Source organism: Cervus elaphus, chromosome 23 (assembly GCF_910594005.1).
Source record: "Cervus elaphus chromosome 23, mCerEla1.1, whole genome shotgun sequence".
Classification (NCBI taxonomy): domain Eukaryota; kingdom Metazoa; phylum Chordata; class Mammalia; order Artiodactyla; family Cervidae; genus Cervus; species Cervus elaphus.
In genome coordinates, this window is record NC_057837.1 from 46,270,781 (window position 1) to 46,292,664 (window position 21,884).

The following is a 21,884-nucleotide window of genomic DNA, read 5'->3' on the forward strand; positions in this document are numbered from 1 at the left end:
TATCACAGGATAATCTTTTACTGACATGGGAAAATATTAATGCTGCATTGCTAAATTAAAAAATAAAGAAGAATAAAAAACAGACATTGCAATTACAACCCATGCAAAGGAAAGGATGACCCAGACACCAGGAAAGAAGGAAAAAGCAAACAAGCAAAAAGTGCTGGTGAGAGTGACCAGATCTTATCTAAAACTTCAAGACAACCATTATAAATAATGTTCAAATAACTAAAGAAAACCATAATTAAAGAAGTAAAAAAAGGTATGATGATGACAATGTCACATCAAGTATATAACACCAATAGAGACAGAAATGATAAAAAAAAAAAATTTAAACAAACAGAAATTCTGAAGCTGAAAAGTACAATAACTAAAATGAAAAATTCACTAGAGGAGCCATAAATGAGAACTGGCATTAGCAATAACTAGTAAGTTTGAAGATAGAACATAGAAATTATAAAATCTAAAGAACAATAAAGAAAAAATTATAGGTTCTAGCCTAAGGGCAATTAGGAAAGGGAAAAAAAGCATATGGATTGGAAAGGAAGAAGTAAACTATCTCTGTTCACAGGTTACATGATATTGTATATAGAAAATCTTAAAGAACCTGTTAAAAAGTACTAGAAATAAAAAAAAAAAAGTACTAGAAATAATAACAAATTCAAGGTTGCAAGATACAATGCCAAAATGCAAAAATGAATCATATTTCTATATATTTGCATGGAACAATAAAAAAAGTGGAGTTAAGAAAATTGTATTTACAATAGCATCAAAGAGAATAAAACACTTAGGAAAAACATAAGAAGTTTAGAATTCATACTTTGAAAATTATAAAACCTTGTTGATGGAAATTAAATAAGATCTAAATAAATGGAAAAATATCCTATGTTCATGAATTGGAAGAAGTTATATTGCTCAGATGGGAATAATCTCTAATCTACAGACACAATACAGTCCCTCTCTGAATCTCAGCTGGCTTCTTTTTTTCCTTTAAAAAAATTTATTTTACATTGCTCCAAAGATGTCCCCCTCCGAATTCCTAGAGCTCCCAAACATGTCACTGCACCTTGCAAAGGGTAAGTTAAGTAGCAGATGGACTAAGGGTGCTAACCAGCTGACCTTACAATAGGGAATTTCAGATTACCTGAGAGAGTTCAGGGTAATCACAGGGGTCCTTAAAATGGAGAGGGAGGCAGGAGAGTCAGGGTCGGAGGGCTTGTTCTCAGTACAGCTGCTGCAGGTTTGAAAGACAGAGGAATGGCCAGGAGCCAACAAACGTGGATAGCCTCTATCAGCTGGAAAATTAAGGGACAAGTTCTCCCCGTGAGTCCCCAGGAAGGAACACAGAACTGCAGACAACTTGATTTTAGCTCACCAAAACCCATTTCAGATTTCTGGCCTCCAGAACTGTAAGAAGATTAATCTATGTTGTTTAATCCACTGTCTTCAATAACTCCTTACAGCACTAATAGGAAGATAATACACACCCCATTTTGGTCACTTATCACTATCCAAAATGATCTTATTTAGTCACTTACGTAGTGTCTTCTGGGCTTCCCAGGTTGTACTAGTGGTAAAAAACCTGTCTGCCAATGCAGGAGGTGTCAGAGACACAGGTTTCATTCCTGGGTCAGGGAAATCCCCTGGAGGAAGGCATGACAACCCACTCCGGTATTCTTGCCTGAGTATTGGATACGACTGAATCAACTTAGCACACACAGTGTCTTCCACTCTGGAAAGCGAATCCATGAGGGTGAGGACCTGTTTTCTCACTGCAGTGTCCCTAGGGCCTGGACCAGCAGTGAATAGAAGTGGTTGTTCAGTGAAGACCTCTGCAATCAGTGAAAGAGGCTAACACAAACCCAAGGGGTAGAGCCTGGTGGTCCTGTGTGTTTGATAGGCATGTATAACAGAACAATATTTAGGCTTCCCTGGTGGCTCAGACGGTAAAGAATCCACCTGCAATGTGGGAGACCTGAGTTTAATCCCTGGGTTGGGAAGATCTCCTGGAGAAGGAAATGGCTACCCACTCCAGTATTCTGGCCTGGAGAATTCCACAGAAATAGGAGTCTGATGGGCTATAGTCCATTGACTTGCGAAGAGTTGGACACAGCTGAGTGACTTTCACTTTCACTTTTGAAGGGAGTAAGAGAAAGCAGAAGGAGAACGGTATAGACGATGCAGTTTCTCTCTGCAGAGAGAGCAGGCAGGCTGGCAGCCCAGGGCTGACATATCACTGCTCCAGGAGCTCCTCATGGACCAGGAGCCCTCCAAGTTCCTCTGCCTGTATGGGGCGTCCTCGACCTCCTGGCCCAAGGCGAATTATTGAGAAAAACTTCCAGAAACTGCCGCATAACTTGACCCACCTGTGTACCAATGGTTATCACAGACAGTGGAAAAGCCACAAACATCAGATGCCACTTTTATAAACATGCACACATCATTAAAAAGTCTTACCTCAACAACTAAAGAGAGTTTCTTTCTTTTTTTTAATTTTAAAATCATTTTTAAAATTTATCTGGCTGCGGCAGTTCTTAGTTACAGCCTGTGGATTTTTTTTAGCTGTGACGTGCAGGTTCTAGTTTCCTGACCAGGGACCTAACCCGGGCCTCCTACATTGGGAGTAGGGAGTCCTAGCCGCTGAACCACCAGGGAATTCCCAACAGTGATTCTTTCTTGATGGGGGAATGTGGGAATTTATTGTTTTCTGCTTTGAGATCTTCTGTGTTTCCCATATGAATGGCAATAAATATGCACTGCTTTTCTAAATAGAAGAGTCCAATAAAAGGTGATTCAAGGAAAGGGAGGAAATGCCACAGTCAAGGGGCTGATGTACAGATTTATGCAGGAAACCAAGAGGGTTGGTTTGTGGCTGAGAGAGGAGAAGGGACACTTCCAGATCCACCAAGAGGACTGGCTTTTAGGGTTGTTAGGCTTGGGGCTTCAGGCTTAGCTGTGTTTTGATTTGGAGTTTATTCCCTTCACAGGATGACAGACTAAAGGAACAAAACATGGATTACAGCTCAAGCTACAGACAAGGCCAGAAGTGTAAATACTAGGATCTTGAAAACATTAAGCTTTTTTCAGCATTTGTCTACATAATAGATTCATCCCATCACTGTCATTGGTCCCATTTGTAGAGTTTCTATTTGCTCAGAATGCCCAGCTCTGACCTTCCTGTCAGTACAAGGGGCTGGGCCTCTACGAGAAGCTCCTAGAGGGAGCATGGTAACCCGCAGCCCACAGCCCACTATTGACAGGAAAGCAGTCCTGTGGGACCTGCTTAGTCTTTGTCATTTTAGGCTGAACAAAATAATAATTGAAAGGTTTTCTGTCATAGACAATGTACCTGAATGCCTCTTAGATGCCAGGGTAGTCTTGGGCATGCAGACGGGAGCCCTGTAAGTACTCTGGTAAGGTGACTACATAGTTGTGGTACAAATCAAGCTCCACGCTGCTATTACATTTAGCTGTAGGGGCTGGTGCATGTGTAATTTGATGAAATCGCTCAGGGTTCATGGGGTCAGCAGTTTGAGAGGAAAGCTGGTCTGAGTCAGCCCCCGGGACAGTTGCATAAAGAAGCCTCCGGTTTGATGGGTAGACCAGAAGCCCAGCCAGGAGGCTCTCCTCCTGTGGGTGATGCACTACCATCCTGCCCTGCCTTCCTGTGCGTGAAGGAGTGAAGGAGGAGGGGCACACTGTGGGGACCAGGGTAGGGAGGGAGCAGTCTGCATCAGACAGGATGAGAAGGAGAAACAAAGACCCAGGGCTCTGAACACCCTCACACTTTTCCTTCTTGTCAGGGTTTTCAACGGATTTCATGTGTATATGAAAAGTTACCAGTGCAGTTTCAAGTTATTCCAGCTAAGAGAACAGGGTTTGCTTTGCTTATTTCCTGCTAAAACTTAGAGCAGAAAGAGTATTAAGCCCTTTGGATTTTCCAATGTGTCTTGAAGACTGGAAAAGCTCTCTTAAATCCACAGAGTAAGAGAACATAAGCTACACATTCCAGGCAACAGGCAAAGACACACGTTGCCTGGGGAATAAAATACCTTATTGAAAACACAGTGACCTGACTCCCACGTGGTTTTAGGAGTGGTAATTTCATGAGAAAGTAGAAATTTAGAGATTTATCAGCCATTGGTATTGTTAAGTCAGCATCAAACCCACAGAGAGGTGAGTTGGCTCAGGAAACACCAAAGTGCTAGAAATACATTTCTAACCTTGTGAGGGGCTGGGGCCCGGAAAGAAAAATCTGGCAGTGTATTTAGGTTACCAGCCTGACCCTCCACCACCACGTAGCACACATGGCACCCGTGGAGTGGGGCTTCCCCACTGGCTATAGTCCCAGAGGGTTGACGAAGAGTAGAGATGTAGGTGACATTAGCAAGATGAGGACGAGGCGGTCTCAGCCTGTGTCCATCCAGAAACAACTAAAACAACTACCCAAGGTGATAACATCCTTGGAAGAGCTCTGGAGTTCAATTCAGTTCAGTTTAATTCAGTTCAGTTGCTCAGTCATGTCCGACTCTTTGTGACCCCATGGACTGCAGCACGCCAGGCCTCCCTGTCCATCACCAACTTCTAGAGTTTACTCAAACTCATGTCCATTGAGTCGGTGATGCCATCCAACCATTCATCCTCTGTTGTCCCCTTCTCCTCCTGCCCTCAATCTTTCCCAGCATCAGGGTCTTTTCTAGTGAGTCAGTTCTTTGCATCAGGTGGCCAAAGTATTAGAGCTTCAGCATCAGTCCTTCCAATGAATATTCAGGACTGATTTCCTTTAGGATGGACTGGTTGGATCTCCTTGTAGTCCAAGGGACTCTCAAGAGTCTTCTCCAACACCACAGTTCAAAAGCATCGATTCTTTGCCACTCAGCTTTCTTTATAGTCCAACTCTCACATCCATACATGACTGCTGGAAAAACCATAGCTTTGACTAGACAGACCTTTGTTGGCAAAGTAATGTCTCTGTTTTTTAATATGCTGTCTAGGTTGGTCATAAATTTTCTTCCAAGGAGTAAGCGTCTTTTAATTTCATGGCTGCAGTCACCTTCTGCAGTGAGTTTGGAGCCCAAGAAAATAAAGTCTGTCACTGTTTCCACTGTTCAATTAAGAAGCCGCAACAGCCCAAGGGAGCACAAAAACTGATGGCCACAGAGGGAAGGTGTTTCCCTTCTGTCACCCCATTCCCCAGACCGGCACATCCAGGGCCAGGAGGAATTGCCTGCATGGTGAATCCTCACAGTGAAAAGACAAAGGGCAGGAGGGCGCTGGTGGGAACCCTCCCATACTCACCTCCCTCACTGTACGCCCCCAACTCCTGCTTTTTACAGCAGGTGAAACAGTCAATTCAAAACACAGTCATCACAGACTTGCCTGGTGCTGCAGTGGGTAGGAATCTGCCTGCCAATGCAGGGGACACAAGTTCCATCCCAGGTCCAGGAAGACCCCACATGTCATGGGTGGCTAAAGCCCACACATCACCACTACTGAGCCTGTGCCCTAGAGCCCATGGGCCGCAGCTACTGAAAAGACCCGCACCTCAGAGCCCATGCCCTGCAGCAAGAGAAGCCACCACAATGAGAAGGCCACGTACCACAACTAGAGAAAGCCTGCATGCCCTAGAGCCCATGCTCCACAGCAAAACAAGCCACCCAGTAAGAAGCCCATGCCCCGCAAGGAAGAGTCACCCTCACTCACTGCACCCATAGAAAGCCCTCGAGCAGCGACGAACACCCAGTACAGCCACAATTAAATAATTAATTTACAAAAACACACAGATCGGATCCCCTACCAGAGTGGCTGTGAGGCCCTCCTTGCTGCTGGGTTTGCACAGTGAGAAGCAAGTCATGATTTCTGTCTGCCCAAGGTTGACCTGTGAAATGTGGACAAAAACACCGCTGTCGGCCTCTGCATACCGTGGCAGCTATGGCATTACAGGCCTTCAGGACAGAGGCTCCATCAACCAAGCCGGACACTGCAGCAGCTGGGTGGCCACGACAATAGAGGGGGTGCAGCTCCTCCACGGAGACCCTGGGGCCCCCTGCTTCCTCACTGTGTCACCACTTATCCCCCCTCCACTCCCAACCTACTGTCCTAAGTGGCCGTGTGCCCGCACAGTCGCAGTCCCTGCTGGTGAGGAACAAGCCGCAGCCCAACTGGACCTCCTGTGTCTGATTCAGGCCGCTGCACTTCGGGCAGGCCCTGCTCCAAGCAGCACGTGCCTGATGTGGTCCAGCTCCAAGGAGCCAGCCAGGAGCTTGGCCTGGGCTGTCAGAACTCGAGCTCCCTCCCAGGCCCTGCAGAGCAACATGGGTGCTCCCAGAGCTGGGCCCCCGGGAGGCCCTGCCCCTCCTGCCACCGGCTGTGCTGTGCTTAGTCGCTCAGTCATGTCTGACTCTTTGTGACCCCATGGCCTATAGCCCGCCAGGCTCCTCTGTCCATGGGATTCTCCAGGCCAGAACACTGGAGTGGGTTGCCATGCCCTCCTCCAGGGGATCTTTCCCACCCAGGGACTGAACCTAGATCTCCTGCATTGCAGGCGGGTTCCTTACTGTCTGAGCCACCAGGGAAGCCCAGCAAGGTGGCGGCGCCATCTCCACCACCACTGGGACCCTCCCCAGGCCCCAGGGTTGGGGATGCAGACCCCACAGCACCTCATGGGGTCGGCGCTTGGGCGGGAAGTACTGGAAGGAAGACCTGCCACAGGACGTGTGTCTGACGGGCACCTGAGTCCCGGCTCCTGCGGCTGCCCTCCCCCTGCCGCCTCTCTCTGACTTTAACTCTAAAGTACCCTGTGCCGGCTGCTCAGCCCCCGCCGCAGGCCCCCTGGAGCCCTGATCTCCCCCGAAACAACCTCACTTCCCCTCAACTCCTCAGAGAGCCCCTCTGACCTCCGAGTCCAGATGCATGCCGGCACCCCTCACGGCCACATGTGCTTTCTGAGCACAAGTCCCCACCTGCCATGGCCGACAGTGCGTCTTTCCTTACGGGTCCCTGCGGACAGCCCTCCCTCCTCCGTCTGCACCTGGGCTGCACGAAGCTGCCTGCCTGCTGGGCCAGTGACTGTCACACCTTCTTGGTGAAGGGCCACCTGTCCACTCTTTTGTGCGCACAGAGCGACCAGGGACCACGCAGGAGCGATGAGCTGTGTCCCGCAGCCCCAGGGAGGACAGGGTGCTGTGTGAGGGCTGGAGAGTGTCTGGGCACCCCGGGGCCACACAGCCAGGACAGTCTCTATGGGGTGACCTGCTCCGGGCCTTGAGGGTCAGCTCCGAGTCAGCCTGCAGGCAGGTCTGCCCCAGCCCCTCGTTCCTGGGTCAAGGCCAGCTCCACCTGCTGAGCCCCTCTTCCACATCTTCCCCGGATCTTGGTTAATCCTTCTGCATTTCCCAGATTTCTAACTCGTGGCCTCTCCAGGTATCTTCAGGGAGGCTGAGCAGATTTACTGTTCCCCCATTGATGAAAGCAGAAACCCCCTCACCCTGTGCTTTTACTGCATAGTCTAGATTCCCTCAAACACACTCTGTACCTGGAGTTCACATACCTGAGTCCATTTGGTTATTAAGTTGGTCCTTTGAATTTGTAACTTATTTCTTTTAAAAATTATATTTTATTCCCACCTCCCCATCTTGAGTACAGAATATATAATAGAGGATTTTTGTTGTTGTTTTTCAAACCAAGAGTCAACTACCTAATTTTGAAGACTGCAAAAATAACCCATAATACCTTAAAAAAATCAAGAAAATTTATAACAAAAAAAAATATGTTTAAAATTCCCTACAACTCTTGTAGTGGTGTTCCTCCTGGCGGTCTGATCTTCTTTGATGTACACAATACTGTCCTGAAAGTCTCCGAAGGGTCTACTAGTTTCACATTTTTAAAGTTCTTGCCTATTTCTGGCTTCAGCACCACAGCTTCTGGGACTCCTTATTCCAGTTCTGCCTGTGGTCCTTGTGTCTTTACATGTCTCAGGGGCCTCGGGGGTCCCTGGGGGTCTGCCCAGGATTATAAGTGAAGAGAGCTTTAGGAGCACTTGTAGCCAACATGGCTGCCTCTGTTGTGCCTGCTGTCTTCGTTTTTCCTTTTATCCTGCAAAGAACCTATTGGTAAAGATGAAACTATATATAGGCGAAAAAACCCAGATGAAACAAGACGTCAGTGTATTAACACGGTAAGTGATTCTGGATCATGAATGAGTGTTTATGTCTCAGTTCTGTATCCTTTCTCACTGGGCTAACTCTGTCTCTAGGTGGAATTCTAGAAAATTCTGGAGTTCACAACTAGCAGGCATAAAGATGAAGAAAGACGAGGCACTTCCTTTCCATTACCACCTGTCCATCGGCTTGCTGCAGCACACAGTCCCCTCTGGACACACCTGAGGTCCCCTCTGGACCTGGCGGAGGGGCGAGCAGTCCTGGCGAAGGAAAGACGGACGACAGCCCCTGAGGAGCAAAGGACAGTGCTGCGTGCCTACAGCTGCGAGAACACCACAAGTGAGTGCCACGTTTTCTTCAAGCAGCTCCCACTGACAACAAAAATGTAAATGCATCTGCTCAGTGCGGATGTACAGAATCGCCGCAGTTTACTATTATGCTGTAATTAAATGAAATGGCCCTGCAGGAAGGAAACGTGGAGAGGCTGTCACAAAAACCCAAAGTCAAAATATTTTCAGCAGCTGGTGAGTCACTATTCCCCAGGAATAAACACAGCCTGAGGCAGACGACCATGCGTGGCTTCTCTACATAGGAGTGTCTGCAGCGGTGCTGAGCGCAGGCTATTACAGGCAGGAGGGAGCCAGTGACTTCCGAGGCTTTCCATCCATGAAGGCAGTGCTTCCTGACGTACTGCTTGGGGGCCTCGAGTTACAAATGAGCCACAGACCCAGAGTTAATCCACCCGTGATGTTCAGAACAGTGTCAACAAGGGTATTTCGATTCTCCGCTGACTTGCCTAACACACTGCGGGCAAATCAAAGTGTCTCTGTGTGCAGATCTAACGTACAGTGATGGTGCATTAGGTAATAGGAGTGTTGGTTTGGGGCTTCCCTGGTGGCTGAGCAGTAAAGAACCTGCCTGCAATGCAGGAGACCCAGGTTCAATCCCTGGGTGGGAAAGATCCCCTGGAGGAGGGCAAGGCAACACACTCTAGTACTCTCTCTTAGAGAATCCCACGGACAGAGGAGCCTGGCAGGCTGCAGTCCATAAGATCATACAGAGTCAGACATGACTGAAGCTACTAAGCAGCAAGCAGCAGCAAGCAGTGTCAGTTTGGGGCTTCCTGAGAGGCACTAGTGGTAAAGAACCCGCCTGCCAATGCAGGAGACATAAGACATGAGGGTTTGATCCCTGTGTCAGGAAGATCCCCTGGAGAAGGAAATGGCAACCCACTCCACTATTCTTGCCTGGAGAATCCCATGGACAGAGGAGCCTGGCAGAGTACCATCCATGGGGTCACAAAGAGTCAGACATGACTGAAGTAACTTAGCATGCACACACGCACAGTGCTGATTTGGGTGAATAAAACAGAGCTGCTGTTTACTGAATGACGACACGTCAACTGCCCAACTCTGAGCAGCTGTGAGGGAGATGGTATGATCCCCATCTTACAGATGGGTAAACTGAGGTCTGCAATGGGTAAGCAAGTCAGCAAATTCACAGTCAAAGTGGGCAGCCAAGGCAGCGCAGTGACCTGGCTGCTCGTCTGTCTGTAAGGTTCCCTGGGGCCCCAGCCCAGGGCCGGTCCTGCAGGCAGGCCAGGCTGTGCAACTCAGGGTCATGGGGCTGGGAAGAGTGCCTCTGCTCCTTTGTGCAGAGCTGGGCTTGAGCACAGTGTTCTGACCCAATTCCTCTCACAGGCACCATGCCAGCCCCCTCCACACTTGCATGCTGGTCCCCACCCCAAAGTGCTCCGTGCCCCTTCTCAACAACTGTCTTCTCCAGAGCTGCCTGCTCTCCAGGCTCCAAGGCTCCTTCCTGGAAACATGGCCACGTGGTAACAGTGTCCTAACCACTACAGCTGTGGGCCGTGCACCAGGAGAAGTGGCCCCAGGCTGGGCTGGGGGTGGAAGGATCACTTCGAGGTATTTTGCCTATTTTTCCCTGAAACCCCTGGCTCTCCTAACATTCCACATTCGTCCACAACAGTGGCAGCTCCAAGCCCTGCATCCTCGCTGGCTCCTGAGAGGGGAGGTGAGTTGCAGGGGCTCACTGTTAATCATCACAGCAGAAATGGAGCTGTGGGGTCCTTGAGCCACATCGACAGGACCAGCCTGGAGGAGATGCTGATTTCCTGCAAGTCTAGTGAGACTGTTTCTAATGAAGACCCTAGATCTCTGATCCAGGCTGCAGTGTGTGTGTTCCTGGAGGAACCCTAAGCAGTTGCTCCCACTGCCCATGCAGGGCCACTCAGCCCTCTTCCAGAGCAGGGGGGTCCTTGGCTCCAGTTTGTGGCAGTTCTTCACCATAATGTAGGTTGTGCTTTTACCACCTGGAAAGCCTGTACTTTTTAGGCAAACATAAGAGTCTGAGGTATTCAGAACTTCAGGCCAATAAGATAAAGCTGCGCGTTCACAAGGCATGTTCACACACACAACTATTCAGAATGAACAGTAAACCCACCACACACCAGATTTCTGCCGAGCACCAGAGATTCCAAATGGCAGGTCTGCTGTCACTGCACTTGCTGCCGGCCCACCACGGCCTGGTCCACACTCCACCCGGGGCACGAATCCTGCAGGCTACTGGAGTGGGTGTGCGCCGGTTATGCTAACAAATAGATGTAGGCATTTCTAATACTAGAAACAGGATGAAGAGGATCACAATGCAGCTTTAAAAAATAATAATATTTTAAAATCAAAATAAAGATTAGATTGTAGTGCAGTAAATAGCAGTTTTTGTGAATCTTGAGGATTTCTAATTTTGAGAGTTTTCCTGGTTATTTTCTATTAAAAATCCTGGAATTTTGAATGCCAACCAGACAAGGATGATGAACAGAGCACCTCATTTGGCTCTGCTGTCACTGAGTGAGTATCAGCCTTGACTTTGTCAAGGGTTCATTTGGGCTGTGGGTAAGAGGCCACAGTCCGGCTCTACGTGAGGGCTCTCCCCATGGTTCCACAGAAGGACCTTTGCGTATGTCTGTGCTAAATGACAGAAAGTCATTTTTCAGGGAAGTGTCTGTGGCTTTGCTTAAGGTTTGTGAGTCGGCTGAGACCTCGTCCATGTGCTGAGACCCCTCAGGTGGGCACACCCGGAGCACGGGACACACTTGCCTCACCTCCCATGTGGCTGACGTAGTCAGTAGGCTGCAGGCCCATCTGTGTTAAAGCGGGCTCTTCACATTCACACTCATGAGATCCACAGGTGGAACTCAAAGGCGCCTGATGTGGCAGCCCCGCAGGTCATGGAGCCTGGAGCCCAGGCTGCTGGGGCTGAGGGCCGGGAACAGTTGCACTGTCCAGACCCTGCAGCTGCTGAGGTTGTGGCACTGGAGACCAGGCCTTGAGTGTCAGCAGGCCTGCTCAGACCCTGTAACTGTGCAACTGAAGATTATTCCAGGCATTGGGCAACAGTAGAGGAAGAGATATGCTTTCAAGAAATAGAAAGGGTCTTACTGTTTTAAGGAAAGGTGAGAGAGGAAGTAAGAATGCTTATCACCTCCCGAGAAGGTCAACAGCAACCTCGCAGACAGAGGGGAGAGGCCTTTTCTGGGCACCCACACAGAGTGCACAAGGACAAAACCCTGCCAGTTACGGAGGCGTATACTTGCCATCAGATTTCCCAGTGATTTTGTAACTGAAAACATTCCTGAACTTTCCTGAATGTGGAAAGAACAGTGGCATTGGCCAACTAACATATCTTACTGTAACTGTCTGAGTTCCAAGGAGGAATTTTAAAATAAGCAATGGTCTTACTTTAAGACCTTTCTCAACGGATGTTCCATTTTTATTTCTCTCTTGATTACCTTTAGGAAATGTTTGTGAAAGTATTTGCCACATACCACATTTCTCACTTAAAAGTTTGGCTTCTCTAAGCAAAAATTAAAAGTTGAAGTTTCCCATCATTCAAGCCAAAGTGAGTAGAGGAGGCCCCTTTGCCTAAAAGGAACCAAAGGATAAGATTTGGGGCAAAGAGTCACATATGAAGTATTATTATTATCTGTCAGTCTCCTTGCCTGTCAAACTTCCTGTGTGTTGCTGACAAGAAAAGCAATCATTGTGCTATGCTTGTGCACAACCCAAAGCCCTTCCTGAAAGTCCTTCCCACTCCATCTTTTGCAAAAGACCATGCTAAGAAGATGAAAAGACAAACCTATAGACTGGGAGAAAATGTTCACAAAGGACTAGTATCTCAACTACATAAAGAACTCTCAAAATTCAACTCAGCAGTAAAAAACAAATGATCCAATTAGAAAATGGGCAAAAAATATGAAAAGATATTTCACTGAAGGGATACACTAATGGCAAATAAGCATAGGAAAAAATGTTCAACATAAAGAACCATTATGGAAAAACAAGTTAAAACCACAAGGAGTTATCACTGTACATGTACCAGAATGGCAAAAATTAAAAATGATGGCAGCACCCAGTGCTGGTGAGGAAAGGGAGAAACCTGATCACCCATGTCCTGCTGGTGGAGATACAAACTGGTGCAAACACTCTGGAAAACAGTTTGGCCGTTTCTTAACAAACTAAACATGCAACTAAGCATGCAACCCAGTAATTACATTCCTGGGCGTTTATCCAACAGAAATGAAGACTTACGTTCACACAGAAACCTATACACAAGCGTCCACAGTAGCTTTGTCTGTAATACTCTGTGGAAACAATCCAGATGTCTTCCTTGAGTGAATGGTAAAACTGTGGTTCATCCATTCCATGGAATAGCGCTCCATGACAAAAAGGAATGAACTATTGATGCAAACGTACAACCATCTGAACAACTCTTCAGAGAATTATGCTGAATGAAAGAAGCGAATGCCAAATGGTTACAAACTGTACAGTTCCATTTATAAGACATTCTTGAAATGAAAAGAATTGTGGAAATGGAGGAAACATCAGGACTGAGGAGGAAGTGGTGTGCCTCTAACGACTCAGTGAGTGGGATCCCTGGTGACAAAGTGCCCTGTGCCTCCATCAACATCGGTGTCTGCAGGGATGCTGCCCTCCAACTGTGCATTCTGCCACCATGGGGGAACTGGGGAGAGGGGCCTCTGACCTCTCAGCATGGGAAGCTATTAATACATTACCTCCAAATGAAAAGTTTAATAAAGAAACAGGAAGGCAGTGTGCCTTCTGCATTTGGGAGGCGTTTTCCTCATGTCTGTCCAGAGTGGAGACCTGCCTGTCGACACATTGAATGTACTATCGCTGACTCTGCCAAAAGAAGCCTTTCACCAGTCACCATCACACCGTCAACCATCTGACCATGTCAACAGTTAAGACACTTTGATTAATTAATTTTTAAAAATTGTATATCAACCTCATGATTTAGGAGCTTTTTACATTTAAAGAAAACACTGTTCATCAATCAAGAAAATCTGAGACTTCTATAACCTCCCTGCCAGGGCCACAGCCTACTTCCTTCTTGGTTCTACCGGGTCACAGACTTCCTCCCCGGTTCCTGGTGTCTCAGTGTGTACCACCACTGACCATGGCCCAAGGCTCATGCCTCTGGTTGGAAATGTGGGTTACCACAGTGCCTCTGCCACTTGTACTGAGGACAGAACTGAGTCATATTTTTTCCATGCCTGAAAGAAGCAGAACAAAACGTTTTTTTGTTTGCGTGTTGGCAAGAATTGGCAAGATATACTGGTTTTGATGATGAAATGCTGGCTCTTGCTTCCTTTTCACCCTAAAGAAGGAACTCAGCAGATAAAAGTATTTCAGAGTCAAAATTATGACAGTTTTCCTTTCCAGTTAGCTTGGACAGAAGTCATTATCCCTACATTTATTTTTTGAAGAAGGTAATTTTTTTCAGTGTTTTTCTAAAATCTAATGTAGCTACTCTGTTTAGTCATAGCATAGTTCAATCCTTTGATTCAACAGATGGGAGAAATGAACATTAATAACTTGCTGGATGCTATTCAGAACCGGGGCCCACAGACCAGTGCTCTTTGCACCCATGTGGCCATCCCTCACACGGACACAGTCGCTAGAGGACAGATCTGACAGGAAATGCTTGCTCCTCTGGTCTTTTAGCATTCTTTTAACAACTGGAGAGACCACCATGCGAACTACCCTAAAAGTTACCAGAAAAGCAATTTGGACAAATGTATACCTGTTTATAAGAATAACAATTATTCTCGAATTTGACTACTTAAAAATCTTTATAAATCTTTATATATTCATTTAAACACCAGACTCTGTAATTAAGAGCTGATATAAAACACACAATCTGTGAGGAGGATAAGGAATGTAAAGGCGTTTCCAGAAATTTTCATACAGAATGTGGAAATTAAAAGTCTACTTTTATTTTTAATAGTTGATTTTCAGTATTCTATAATGTGGTGTTAACTTGAGAACAGATACATTTAGAAAAGTACCAGGAAGCAAGTAATATTTATAGAGACTTTTCCCCAAAGGGTCAATTCTTTCATCACTGTGATTTTCCTGGCTGTAAGTACTGTAGACTGGGTGGATTCAACAGTAGAAATTTATTTTCTCACAGTTCTGGAGGCCAGAAGTGCAAGATCAAGATCCTAGCCAATTCAGTCACTGAAAAGGCTGCTTCCTGGCCACCTTCTGGCTCTGTCCTCACTTGGCCCTTCCTCAGTCAGCCCTGAGGGGAGAGGGCACCTAGAGCTCTCCATGTCTCTTTTCACAAGTCCCCACCCTTATGGCTGCTTTGAACCTTAATCATTTCTTTAGACACCTCATTTCTAAACACAGCCATACATATAAATTCTGGGTGAACATATTCAAACCATAACAGATTGTTACAGTCATTTAGTCGCTAAGTCATATCCAACTTTTTGCAACCTCATGGACTTCAGTATGCCAGGCTCCCCTTTCCTTTACTATCTTCTGGAGTTTGATCAAATTCATGTCCATAGAGTCAGTGATGCTATCAAATCATCTCATCTCTTCTGCCTCCTCCTGCCTTCGATCTTTCCTAACATCAGGGTCTTTGCCAGTGAGTCAGCTCTTCAATTCAGGTGGCCAAAGTATTGAAGCTTCAGCATCAGTCCTTCCAATGAATATTCAGGGTTGATTTCCTTTAGGATTGACTGGTTTCATCTCCTTGCTGTCCAAGGGACTCTCAAGAGTCTTCTCCAGCACCACAATTCAAAAGCATCAATTCTTAGGCACTCACCCTTCTTTATGGTCCAACTCTCACATCTGTACATGACTACTGGAAAAACCATAGCTTTGACTATATGGACCTTCGTTGGCAAAGTGATGTCTCTGCTCTTTAACACACTGTCTAAGGTTTCTCATAGCTTTCCTTCCAAGGAGCAAGCATCTTTTAATTTCATGGCTGCAGTCACTGTCAGCAGCAATTTTGGAGCCCAAGAAAATAAAGTCTGTCACTGCTTCCACTTTTCCCCTTCTATTTGCCATGAAGGGACTGGATACCATGATCTTAGCTTTTTGAATGTTGAGTTTCAAGCCGGTTTTTTCACTCTTCTCTTTCACCCTCATTGATGGACTCTTTAGTTTCTCTTCACTTTCTGCCACTAGAATGCTATCATCTGCTTATCTGAGGTTGTTGATATTTCTTCTGGCAATCTTGATTCTAGCTTGTGAGTTATCCAGCCTGGCATTTTGAATGATGTACTCTACATAGGAGTTAAATAAGCAAGGTGACAGTATCCAGCCTTGTCATACTCCTTTCCCAATTCTGAACCAGTCCATTGCTCCATGTCTGGTTCTAACTGTTGCTTCTTGACCTGCATACAGGTTTCTCAGGAGACAGGTAAGGTGGTCTGGTATTCCCATCTCTTTAAGAATTTTCCAGTTTGTTGTGATTCACATAGTCAAAGGCTTTAGCTTAGTCAATGAAGCAGAAGTAGATGTTTTTCTGGAATTCCTTTGCTTTTTCTATGATCCAATGATTGTTGGCAATTTGATCTTTGGTTCCTCTGCCTTTTCTAAACCCAGCTTGTATATCTGGACGTTTCGGTTCATGTACTGCTAAAGCCTAGCTTGAAGGATTTTGAGCATATCTGTACTAGCATGTGAAATGAGTCCAGTTGTATGGGTAGTTTGAGCATTCTTTGGCATTGTCCTTCTTTGTCATTAGAATGAAAACTGACCTTTTCCAGTCATGTGGCCACTGCTGAGTTTTCCAAATTTGCTGACATATTTTGTGCAGCACTTTAACAGCATCGTCTTTTAGGATTTTAAATAGCTCAACTGGAATTCTGTCACATAGTAATGTTTCCTAAGGCCCATTTGTTCATAGCAATGTTTCCTAAGGCCCATTTGACTTCACATTCCAGGATGTCTGGCTCTGGCTAGTGACTACCCCATTGTGGTTTTGTATAGTTCCATGTATTCTTGCCACATCTTTTTAATCTCTTCAGTTTCTGTTAGGTCCTGTTAGTTCCAGTTCACCATTTCAAAAAAGAGTCAGGCTCATGAAAGAGGCGTAGGTGGGTAGTTCTCAGGCTGGGCATCTCAGGAGGCTGGGTAAGCTTGGGCTGCGATTCATTCGAAGGTGTGCTTAGGGCTAGGGGACCCCATTTTCTTCCAACAGAAATGAAGCTATTCTCCTCTGGGCATATATGTCGCAGTCTGACTACATTTTATCAGAGAGTATTATAATAAGTCTGGTTAATTATTTTTATTTTTTTTATGACAATTTTCAGTAGGTTTTAAAAAATTTTTATTGGAGTATAGTTGATTACACTGTAATGTTAGTTTCAGCTGTACAACAAAGTGAATTGGTTGTACATATGCATATATGACTCCCTTCTAGATTCCTTTCCCATATAGGTCATTTCAGATTATTGGGCAGAGTTCCCTGTGGTATACAGTAGGTCCTAAATATATGGAATGCTTCATGAATTTGCATGTCATCCTTGGGCAAAGCTTCTCTGTATCATTCCAATTTTAGTATATGTGCTGCTGAAGCAAGTGCAAGTTGGATTGCTTCTTTATATAGAAAGTTATTTGTCTTCCACTTTGCCACATTAGGTAAGGTATAGCAGAAAAAATTTCCACATAGTGAGATGTGAGATTTGCATGATTGGACCTCCATTCTGTGGACAGAGACGTGGAACACAGTATGGGGTGGTGGAAAATGTAGAGTCTGGAGGTCTGGGTTTCCATTTGCCGGCAGATCAGTTTACATCTCTGGGTTCCCTTTCCTTATCTATACAGCGGAAATGATGGTAATTGACATTCCACTGTCATTTTAGGGATATGAGACTGTGCAGTGGAAAACACATTCAAAATGGTAAAGACATGGCAGTCATAATTACTAGTATTATATAAAAGCACTATGGAGTGCTGGAATAAAATTCTACATTACTGATAGGAACTACAAATAACACCCTCATCAGTATTAATATTACAGATCCAAAAGCAGGATTGCAACAATTCAGTACACTGCTGTGATGTTTGCTACGCTCCCATTCTGTGTACTCAAGTCTTCTGCTTCTTAAAAGTCTCTCCACGGTCACTCCCTGAACCTACTACTTCTTTCCCCTTCTTGGCTTTCATGGTCAAACAACCATGAAACAACCGTGTGTAAGTGAGATCTCAAACACAGGCTGCGGGTTACATAAAGACCCCGTGGACACAGCAGTTTGCATGTTTGTTTTTAATGGACTCTGAGCGCCTCCAGGCTGGGCAAACTCCCTTATGTCACCCCAGCCAGTCCCCATGTTTCTGTTAACTCTCTGATCCCTGAAGATGCCTTCAGCATTTATAACCTCTACTGCTAAAGATAAAAATAGTAATCAACAGAATCACATACTTACAGATGTCAAATTAAGGAAGGGAAGATTTGCAAGTTAAGATATAATTTATACAATTACATCATATTTTCTAAACATGGCCCCAAACTTGGCCTTCAAAAATAGTGACTTACACACACAAGGACTTCCCTGGTGGCTCAGACTGCGAAGAATCTGCCTACAATGCAGGAGATCTGGGTGGGGAAGACCCTCTGGAAAAGGAAATGGCAATGCACTTAATATTCTTGCCTGGAAAATCCCAGAGGAGCCTGATGGGCTATAGTTCACAGGGTCACAGAGAGTTGGACACCACTGAGTGAATGTTTCAGTTTTCAGTTCAGTTTCATACACACATATACAGGGAATTGCTAGCTTGATTTTACTCGCTCCTTTTTATTAATAGTAATAATTACAAAGGTCCATCTAGTCAAGGCTATGGTTTTTCCAGTAGTCATGTATGGATGTGAGAGTTGGACTGTGAAGAAAGCTGAGCACCGAAGAATTGATGCTTTTGAACTGTGGTGTTGGAGAAGACTCTTGAGAGTCCCTTGGACTGCAAAGAGATCCAACCAGTCCATCCTAAAGGAAATCAGTCCTAAATATTGCATTGGAAGGACTGATGTTGAAGCTGAAACTCCAATACTTTGGTCACCTGATGCGAAGGGCTGACTCATCTGAAAAGACCCTGATGCTGGGAAAGATTGAGGGCAGGAGGAGAAGGGGACGACAGAGGATAAGACGGTTGGATGGCATCACCGATTCATTGGACGTGAGTTTGGGTAGGCTCCGGGAGTTGGTGATAGACAGGGAGGCCTGGTGTGCTGTGATTCATGGGGTTGCAAAGAGTTGGACACGACTGAGTGACTGAACTGAATAGTAATAATTAAAGTTTCTCAGTTATGTCCAACTCTTTGGAACCCCATGGACTGTAGCCCACCAGGCTCCTCCATCCATGGGGTTCTCCAGGAAGGAACACTGGAGCAGCAGCTATTTCAAATGCTTTGGAAAAGCCATGAGTCCAGTAAACTGTATGAAAATGGAGTGAACAAGTTCAGCTTCCAGGTCTTCAGGTCAGCATTTCACCAGCCAGCTGTGACCACAGTGAGTCTTAAATCAACTTAAAGGATGATAATTAGAATTAACAAAAATAGAAGAGATCAAATAAAATGGCATAAAGTAAGGGTAAATATTATCTCATAAAACTTTTAAAAAAACTGGTAAAATATATATAACAAAATTTACCATTTTAATCATTTTTAAGTGTACAATCTGTGGCATTAAGTACATTCACAAAGGTGTGCCACCATTAACAATATTTCAAAACTTTGGCTTCATGTGTATGTATGTGTGTGAGTGTGTGTGTGTGTGCACACACACGTGCACATGTGCATAATGGCCTGTACTATAAAATGTATTTCTTATTATGCGTCTTGGTTTTTTTTTCAAAAGCGTGAAAACCCTATATTAGCTCACTTTTCCCATATGTAAGACAATGGCTATTTCACTAGGACTTCGATGAAACTTGGTTGTTAGAGAAATATTCTAATCCTAAATATGAGGAGATACTTCCAAAGAAAAAGATAAATTGAAACATCTGACATAATGAAAAATTTGAGATGCATATTTGTCTTTATGTGTGTAGGTGTTGCATATTTGTTCACGTTAACAAATGTGTGGAGATTGGCAATACACCCAGAGTCAGGGGACAAGGTCAGAAGATGTTACCCTTAGAAACTGAAGGTAAAAAGAATGGACATACACTGGTTTAGACTTACTTTCTTGGTGGCAACTCCAACTGTGGTGCCTGCTGTGGTTTTTTTTTTTTTTTTTTTGATGACTATTATGAAAGCTTATTTAACAAAAAAGTTCAGTAAGAAAATGTACACGAGTCAATTTTTCTCATAGTGAAGCATGGAGAGGGGATGCATGCTGTTGATTTCTCTGGTAACATAGCCATTGTTTGTACTTCTTCCCAGGCTTCTAACATGGTGACGCTATTTCCTTGTATTGTCACCATCCCAGTACTGTTGTGTTGCCCACCAGTTGCAACCTCCACACTGTTATCTATCACAAGTTTCATAAAGTGTCAAATCCCTGCAATATTCCTTGGACATGTCTGCCACCATTTAATTTTGGTGATAAAGTCTTGTCCATAAGTTTCTTCAACTTGGGAGGGTGAGCTTTGCTCATGCCGTCTACTCAGTGAGTTCAAAGATGCCTCCAAATGGAACTTCAGTCGTCTCTCAAGCTACAGCAGCAGGCCTGGTGTTCTGTGTCTGAAGGTGATGGCTGTGTTTCTGATGAGACTTAAGTGTTGTGCTAATCGAGTCAAGGAAACAGCCTCCCAAGTCTGATCAAAGTGACTAAAGTATATCCAGAGGAAAATGCTGACGTGTGGAAAATACTCAGTCACACAACTGTAGTATATGGTATTTAAGGTTATGATGGTTGTTGTGTTAAGTCACTCAGTCGTGTCTATTTGCAACCCCATGGACTGCAAACTGCCAGGCTCCTCTGTCCATGGAATTCTCCAGGCAAGAATACTGGAATGGGTTGCCATTTCCTTCTCCAAAGGTTATGATATCAAAACAAATAAACAAGGAAACAAAAATTGCTATTACCATGGAATCTGGGGGGGCGGGGGGGGTAGTGCAAATGATAAGGATTCCAAGCCCGCTGGACTCATTGTGGTGAATGGTGTCAGAGCAGCTCACTGAGAAAGGACAAAAACCTGCCAGAGGCTGGTGGGTGAGCTCGCAGAGCTGGAATGAGTTCAGTTCAGCAGACATCTACAAATGATGAACAATGAGGATGAATGAAGTTCCTGCGTTTGCGAAATTCCTAAGGAGGAGATAAACGACCACACACACTGGTGCTCCTACTCAATGCAGCAGGAACTGTGATGCAGAGCTGTGGATGGCCCTGACACCCTGGGGAGGAGCTGGGGCAGGTATTCAGAGAAGGCTTCCTGGAGGGGTCAAAGGGTCTGAACTGAGTCGTGGAAACTGTGGAAGACAACCAGCCAAAAGGAAGAGGGGAGTCTCAGAAGGGAAACACACAGAGGTGGAGTGGCTTGGTGTGCTCAGGAAACTCCAGCCAGTTCAGGATCCAGGAGGGAAACCTCAGGCCCCTCCAGGTGGTGTTTAGAGGCTCCCTCCCTTGACCCTGACAGCTCATCACCACTAGGCAGCAACAGAAGCTGCCCAGCTCTTAAAGTACTGAGGGGTCCTCCTCAGAGGAGCCTGGGGCAGGGGTGGGAGTGAGAGGCACGCTTCTCAGGAGACTCCTGAGAACCCACCACAGCACCCCTGGCACGCACGTTCCATCCTAGAGTGTGTGGGGCCAACTCCAGCCTGGGGGAGATGGGCCAAGGAAGCCAGGAGTGCCACAGGGAAGAGCACAGGGCAGCGTCTGGTGGTAGCCACACACAGTCTAGAACTCTGGAGACAAGGGTGTCTAGACAGCAACCTTCCCTCTCCTTAGAGGAATGCCGCTGAGGGACATGGATGTGGGGTTGATGAGAATGTGCATTTTGCCAGATCTCCAGGAAGTCAGAACTTTCTCAATCTAATAAAAACAACATGTTTCTTAAGTCTAGTTCTCTGCCTGAAACATCCAAACAGGGACATCTCTCATGATTCATCATGAGTATCTTGCTTTCAATGAGAGTGACAGGCAGGCAGCAATCATAGTGAAAACACCATCTTTTCTGAGGCCTGGAGTGACACATTCGCCTCAATGCACATAGGATTATGTAGGTCAACTATCCCAGAAGATATTGCCAAAAATAGTAGGAATTTAAGCCGCCATCACAGGAAGCACCCTTGGCTGAGAACAGAGCTACTTTCAAAGGAAAACACAATCCAACTACAGAAGCATCTACTAGGTCTCTACTAGGAACTGGCTCCGGGGTGTTACAAAGTATGCTACACAGAAACATTCCTCAGAAACTCGCTCTAGATATGGCTCCTGTTGCC

General features: G+C 45.6%; 2 pseudogenes; both read right to left on the bottom strand.

Annotated features, from left to right (window-relative positions):
- Positions 1-16,991: 16,991 nt before the first annotated feature.
- LOC122682293 lies at positions 16,992-17,083 on the bottom strand (annotated as a pseudogene).
- Positions 17,084-19,346: 2,263 nt separating this feature from the next.
- LOC122682030 lies at positions 19,347-20,415 on the bottom strand (annotated as a pseudogene).
- Between the last annotated feature and the right edge of the window lie 1,469 nt (positions 20,416-21,884).